Here is an 8081-nt window from a genome sequence, read left to right as displayed (position 1 = left end):
ATCTTCATCATCCTCATCCTCTTCTTCTTCTTCTTCTTTTTCCTCATCCTCTTCTTCTTCTTCTTCTTTTTCCTCATCCTCTTCTTCTTCTTCATCCTCATCCTATTCTTCTTCTTCTTCTTCTTCCTCATCCTCATCCTCTTCTTCTTCTTCTTCTTCTTCCTCATCCTCATCCTCATCCTCTTCTTCTTCTTCTTCTTCTTCTTCTTCCTCATCCTCATCCTCTTCTTCTTCTTCTTCTTCTTCCTCATCCTTATCCTCTTCTTCTTCTTCTTCTTCTTCTTCTTCATCCTCATCCTCTTCTTCTTCTTCTTCTTCTTCATCCTCATCCTCTTCTTCTTCTTCATCCTCATCTTCTTCTTCTTCCTCATCCTCATCCTCTTCTTCATCCTCATCCTCTTCTTCTTCTTCCTCATCCTCTTCTTCTTCTTCTTCATCCTCTTCTTCATCCTCTTCTTCTTCTTCTTCTTCCTCATCCTCATCCTCTTCTTCTTCAATTGAAGCTGCTTCTGCTCCGCCACTCTGCCATTGGACTCTTGATAGTCGTCTCCCCACACTGCTGCTGGGGGGACTTTTTAACATAGGCCTCTGTATGGCCTTCAATTTAAGCTGCTTAGGCTTCGCCACTCTGCCATGGGCCCCTGTACCGCCTCCTCATGCTGCTGCCAGGTCCAGAGTGTGTCATGGGTCCCTGTACGGCCTCCCATTGCTGCTGTCTCCATCGCCACACTCTGCCATGTGCCACTTTCAGGTCTCCTCACACTGCTGGTGGGTTCCATTTTGTCATAGGGTGTTGTATGGCCTCCCATTGCTGCTGCCTCCACCGCCACACTGTGGCTCCACACTCTGGTTTTGGCCCCGTGACTGCCCAAATGAGTGAAGTGTGCGGTGATTCTAAGATCGACGGCACTCATCTGCATGTCATACTGACTGACAGTATTAGTTCTCTTCCCCAGCAGACTCCAAGGGCATTTAAATTAAAGGTACAGTGTTCTGCACTAATATAAAGGCTCTCTGAAGCCTAGAAACCCTTTTAATAAGTTAAATTCGCAGCGAATAAATTCGCATCGAATCAAATTTATTCCGCAAATTCGGCGAATCAGCCGAATCGAATTTTTGAATAATTCGCTCATCTCTAGTTGAGACAATAAAAACTCCTTTTGGGGGCCACACAAATGACCCCTTCAGATCAGCAGTTCCCAGGTGGATTCACTATGTGAGGCAGAAGATGCCATAGGAGGAGCCACTGTGCATACCTGTCCATGATATGTAAATCACTGCCACCAGTCTGCCGCAGTGGATAGTGATAGGTAGTGGGCAGGAATGGCAGTTGTGACACACAGGTGGTAGGTGGGTACAACATTGTGGCCAACTTTTGGCCACCATCTATATCCAGTTGTGGGTGGGCTTGGTGATGTCATACAGATCAGCTCCTACAACTAGTCAGTCAGTTTCAATGGAAGAAAAAAAAAGGAACAGTCTTACCTAAATACAGTAGGTATAGAAAAGAATCATCCCCCTTTAAAATAATCACAATTTTATTGCTTTACAACCTGAAATGAGGACAGACACGGTTTTTGTTTTATCCAGCTGTATTTACTCAGTGCAACATATAACATCCAAGTGAAAGATATAACACCAACATATTAGAACAAACTTCAGAAATTCAAAAACAGAATCACTGAGTTGGAAAAAGGATCACCCCCCTTCAAAAATGACTTGTATACTCAATCAGGTCTAGCTAATCACCTTCTTAATAGCACAAAAAGCCATTTGACTTTAAACTGTGATCAGCTGTGGTCATTTTGATTAGCTCAGCATGAAAAGCTTTCCTGGAGCATTTCAGTCCCTGATACAATTGAAGCAAACAATCAACTAGCAGTGGCAAGGCACTCTCAAGATCTCCGGGATAAAGTTGTGCACAGACACAATTCAAAGTCTTTATCAATGCCTAAAAGCACCATGAAGTCTATTATTAAAAAGTGGAAAGTATTTGGAGCGACGTCCTGATCCAGGGAGAGTCTGCAGTTGCAGGAATTTATGACAAAGGGTGGTCATTGTGTACATGTGACAACAATTTCACAAATGGGGCTTGTATGGGAGGGTTACATAGTCTGGCTGAAAAAAGACAAAACTCTATCCAGTTCAACCATAAAAAAAAAGTTATAATCCTACACCCACAGTTGATCCAGAGGAACACAAAAAACCCTGCAAAGCATAATCCAATTTTCTCCTGCAGGGGAAACATTTCTTCCTGATCCCCCGAGAGGCAATCAGATATTCCCTGGATCAACTTTACCTATATATGTTAGTAACCAGTGTTTTCAACACAATTCTGTGTATTCAAGAAAGAAACCAGGCCTTTTTTAAAGCAATCCACTGAGCTGGCCAGAAGCAACTCTTGAGGGAGTCTATTCCACATTTTCACAGCTCTTATTGTGAAGAAACCTTTCGGATATGGAGATTAAATCTCTTTTCCTTGAGACGTAAAGAGTGCCCTCTTTGTCCTCCTCCAAGGTGAATGAACCACTGATGTATTTATACATGTTGATCATACCCCCCCCCCCCCCGTAATCTCCTCTTCTCAAGAGAGAATACATTCAGTTCCTCTAATCTTTCCTCATAGCTAAACTCCTCCGTGCCTCTTATCAGTTTGGTTACCCTTCTCTGTACTTTCTCCAGTCCCCCAATGTTCTTTTTGTGAATTGGTGCCAAGAATTGAACTGCATATTCCAGATGAGGTATAACTAATGATTTGCACAGAAATTATCTATGTGGTCTTTTACTAAACTCTCCAGTAGACCACATTGGCCTTACGCCAATCCAGTGGAACTATGCGAGTCATTAAAGGGTTCCTAAAAATTAGAAACAATGGCTTTGAAATGACAGAGCTCAATTCTCTAAGAACCCTTGGGAGTATGCCATCCAGTCCAGGTGCTTTATTCCCCTTTATTCTGTCTAAATATTTTTGGATCATATAAATTGTGAGCCAAAGTGGATCAGCTGGAGCTGTGTCAATACCATGCCCATTATGGACAAGCGCTACCCCATGCTCCTTTGTATACATAGAGCTGAAGAAGATATTTAATAAATGGGCCTTCTCTTTGTCACCAATCACCCACTCTAGATTATTTTGTACAGGTCCTACATGCTCTGACTGGACCTTTTTTTACTATTAATATATTTGAAGAATTTTTGGGGGTTGGTCCTGCTATCTTTTGCAATCTGTCATTCGTTTTCAATATTTGCAGCCTTTATTTCCTTTTTTGCATGTTCTGTTATATTCTTTGTAATGTTTAAACGATGATAGTGCTCCTTTATTGTTATATTTAATAAAAGCTCTTTTTTCTTATCTATAGCTTTTTTAACTTTGGCCGTAAGCCGCATAGGTTTGATTTTTAGCCGTTTAAACTTGTACTCCATGAGAATATATTTTGCAGTGTGTTCACATAGTCTTTTTAAAGAATTCCCATTTCTATGGTGTGTTCATCGATGCCAATATTCCCTCCCTGTCTAAGAATGGAGAGCAGCTCTCAGCCTTGGAAACTTAGCTCTCTTAAAGTTGAGCATTTTTATTTCCCCCCCGTATGTGCTTGATGTTTACAGCTAACAATAAATTAAATCATGTTACGGTCACTGCTACCCATATGTTATTTTATATGGACATTCATAATAAGCTCTGCATGGTTTGAGATTACCAGGTACAGCAGAGCATCATTCCTAGCTGGGGCCTCTATGAAGTGTACTATAAAATTGTCTTGTGGTAGGTTTATAAATGTTTGCCCTTTTAACTGTTCCTGCAGTACCATTACTCCAGTTAATTAAAATCCCCCATTATTATCACTGTCCTAGCCCTTGCAGCCCTTTTGATCTGTGCAAGGAGCTGAGTCTCCACCTACTCATTAACACTGGCAGGCCTATAACAAACTGATTACCTTTGTAGTATGCAGCCCCATTGTGCAGTTCCACCCATAATGCTTTAGCCTCATCACACACTCCATCAACTAGGTCCTCTTTCCAAAGATTGCAAGAAAAAAAATCCACTCCAAGAAAGGTCACATGCAGTCACCACTGAGCTTTGCCAAAATGCACCTTGAAGATTCTGAGGCCACACTGACAGAGAGATCCCAACAGACTAAAGACTGTAATTAAAGCAAAAAGTAGTTCAACAAAATGCTGACACAAGGTGGTCGATCCTTTTTTCCAACTCAGTGATTCTGTTTTTATTTTTTTTTCTGATATGTTGGTGTTCTGTTTTTCACTTAGATGTTGTTATAAGTTGCACAGCTGGGTAAAATAAACTGTGTCTTCATTTCAGGCTTGAAAGCAACAAAATGTGATTATTTTAAAGGGGGTGATTCTTTTCTGTACCCACTGTAAGATGCTGGATGAACTATTGGTAACCCTAGGTGTGACAGTTAATTAGTGGTCATGGTCCCAATACAACTAAAATGTTTAAAACCCGGAACAAATCAGCACATGCCCAGGAACCCAGCTAAAATGGTTGGAGGATCTACTATATTTAACTTTTTTGGTTGAACTAGATGGACTTTTGTCTTTTTTCAGCCAGACTAACTATGTAACTCTAAACTTTTTTTTACATTTTTAATTCAGTAAAGATACCCTTATTTACCCATTATCTGCTTTATATTTCTTTGAAGACTGCTGTACAACAAATATTTAAAACAACAAAACACTTTTGTGCTTGTGCAGCTTTAGTATTCTTTGTTCTTCATTCTCCATAGCGCTATTCTTTTGGAAAGATATGGAGCACTATCCCAAGTAACCCTGGATGCAAGTTCTTTGTCACCAGGAAAAGATGCAAACTCAGTATTGGCTGCTGCTCTGCCTATTCTCCCAGTATTATCATCTCCAACTGTTCTCCCAGTAGTCCTCACAAGAACTCATGCTCTTAATCCTCTATTTTCCTTCTGGTCTTTGATCGGCTTATGCCTTCTCTCCCTTTCCTCCTTGACCCAGTTATCTGCTGCTCTGCTAATCTTCTAATGCTCCATGGTCATCTGCTTTTGTTACACCCTCCTAGTCTACAATCTGGTGCCATTTTCTTCTTTTCATCTACCCAATTCACAGTCATTTGCCACTCTTCTCCTTTCTCCCCACTCTACATGGTCAACACTTCCTCTGTTCCATAAGCTTCCCCCACCAGCACCCAGTTGCTATCAGTTCTTTCTGTATCTCCTTAACCATTTCATAACACAATCTATTTCTACCTACCTCCCATAAGACCACCTAACACCTGACCAAATAGTGAATATAAATATACACTATATTTCCAAAAGTATTGGGACACCCCTCCAAATCATTGGATTCAGGTGTTCCAATCATCTCCATGGCCACAGGTGTATAAAATCAAGGACCTAGGTATGCAGACTGCTTCTACAAACATTTGTGAAAGGATGGGTCGCTCTCAGGAGCTCAGTGAATTCAAGCGTGGTAGTGTGATATGTTGCCACAAGTCCATCTGTGAAATTTCCTTGCTACTATATATTCCACAGTCAACTGGTAGTGGTATTATACCAAAGTGGAAGCCACTGGGAACAGAAACTCAGCCATGAAGTGGTAGGCCACGTAAAATGACAGAGCGGGGTCAGCGCATGCTGAAGAGCACAGTGCGCAGGAGTCGCCAACTGTCTACAAAGTCAATAGCTAAAGACCTCCAAACTTGGTGTGTCCTTCAGATTAGCACAATAGTGCATAGAGAGCTTCATAGAATGGGTTTCCATGGCCAAGCAGCTGCATCCAAGTCTTACATCAAGTGCAATGCAAAGAGTCGGATGCAGTGGTGTAAAGCACATCACCACTGGACTCTGCAGTGGAAACGTGTTCTTTGGAGTGACAAATCATTCTTCTCTGTCTGGCAATCCGATGGACGTGTTTGGCTGTTGCCAGCAGAACGGTACTTCTCCTGTTTGTGTAGGCCAGTCAAATTCCTGTACCCCAAAGCCTTGACCTCAATCTGATAGAACACCTTTTGGGATGAATTAGAGTGAAGACTGCAAGCCAGACCTTCTCGTCCGATATCAGTGCCTGACCTCACAAATTTGCTTCTGTAAGAATGGTCAAACATTCCAATAGACACACTCTTAAACCTTGTGGACAGCCTTCCCAGATGAATTGCAGCTGGTATAGCTGCAAAGGGTGGGTCAACTAAATATTGAACTCTACGTACTAAGACTGGAATGCCATTAAAATTCATGTGTGTGCAAAGGCAGGCATCCCAATACTTTTGGCAATATAGTGTACTGTATATATAACCATTTGATGTGGAATTAAATTTGATAAATCAAAATGAAATAAACGTATAGAGCATAAAGTAATCAAGGTATGTAAAAAAAAAATAGGACACACCTACTGAAAGTATAAATAAGTTGTTAATCTTTGTAATGCACTGTAGACATTGAAGTCTAAATAAAAACTAAGGTGTAAATGTGATAAATGTTTGTTGCAAAGAAAAAAGGGAATATGTGATAACATAAGATATGGCACAGGCTGTTCTGAAAAGATGATGAAAAGAAACTGTACAAAGTGAATAATGAAAGAACTAAATACTTGTAAAGAAGCACTATGATCAAAAACAGGCTGAATCCAAAAATGTTCAAATTGCTCTGTAAGGCCTTTTTTACACTTGTGGTTGGTGTGGTAAAAACACATGGTTGAGCTGCGTTTTTAACTGCTTGCAAACAGCTCTCTCTTAAGACAAGGAAACTCATACAAATGAGCGCAGAGAGGCCACTCCAGGTGGAAACATGTGAACAGTTAATCATTAACTCACCACTGCTGCCTTGTTAATCATTTGCATGATGAAGAGAACTGGAAAACATAGGCGCTGTGGAAAATGCTCTCAGACAAGCACCTTAGTGATGGTGCATCTTTATTGGGTGAGACAAAAGTCTGAGAGACTTGACAAAGCACAACTGCGCGAAACATATCGTCTTGGTAACCCTACATATGCTCCCAGCTGAAGCCAACGACGACATGTTTCGCGCAGTTGCGCTTTGTCAAGTCTGAGAGACTTGACAAAGCGCAACTGCGTGAAACATGTTGTCTTGGTAACCCTACATATGCTCCCAGCTGAAGCCAACGCCGGACACTGCCTTCGCTTGCCATGGTGACACCACCCAGGACGCTGGTACGCTGACACCACGTGATTTGAAGCTGACAGGAGTATTCTCTGATCTCAGCTCCCCTCAGAGCGGATAGGCCGTCCATTGGAGTCACACTGTCCACTTCAGGCTGGTCAATTTTATTATATTTGCTACTTTGTCTCACCCAACAAAGATGCACCTTCACTAAGGTGCTTGTCTGAGAGCATTTTCTACAGCGCCTATTTTTTCCAGTTCTCTCTAAAGACGGGCATGCAATGGAGGGGATGTACATACAGTTGTGTTCAAAACAATAGCAGTGTGTTGAAAAAAGTAAATAAAGTTTAAAATCCTTCTAATAGCTTTTATTTCCATACATACAAATGCATTGGGAACACTAAACATTCTATTCCAAATCAAACATGAAGAAAAATATATCAAATGTGTGTTGTTCCTCTAAAAAAATTTAAGAAAAGTGAATATTAGACTGTTAAAAAAAAATAGCAGTGTTTGTATTTTTTTTTACAAATTCAAACAAACATTCACTATATAAACTGAAAAATGTTAGAAGATTTTGCTTTCCTTTGAATCACTTAATTAATATTTAGTTGTATAACCACGGTTTCTGAGAACTGCTGTACATCTGTGTTGCATGGAGTCAACCAACTTCTGGCACCTGTGAACATGTATTCCAGCCCAGGATGATTGGACTACATTTCACAGTACTCTATTTCTTGGTTTTGCCTCCAACTGCATTTTTGATGTCACCCCACAAGTTTTCTATTGGATTAAGATCCGGGGATTGGGCTGGCCACTCCATAACGTCAATCTTGTTGGTCTGGAGCCAAGATGTTGCACGTTTACTGTGTGTTTGGGGTCGTTGTCTTGTTGGAACACCCATTTCAAGGGCATCTCCTCTTCAGCATAAGGCAGCATGACCTCTTCAAGTATTCTGATGTATTCAAACTGATCCATGAT

This window comes from Staurois parvus, unplaced genomic scaffold, assembly GCF_062004578.1.
Source record: "Staurois parvus isolate SC_StPar_1 unplaced genomic scaffold, SC_StPar_1.0 ptg000263l, whole genome shotgun sequence".
Lineage (NCBI taxonomy): Eukaryota > Metazoa > Chordata > Amphibia > Anura > Ranidae > Staurois > Staurois parvus.
The sequence above is the reverse complement of the archived record's forward strand: the minus strand, read 5'-3'. Positions refer to the sequence as shown.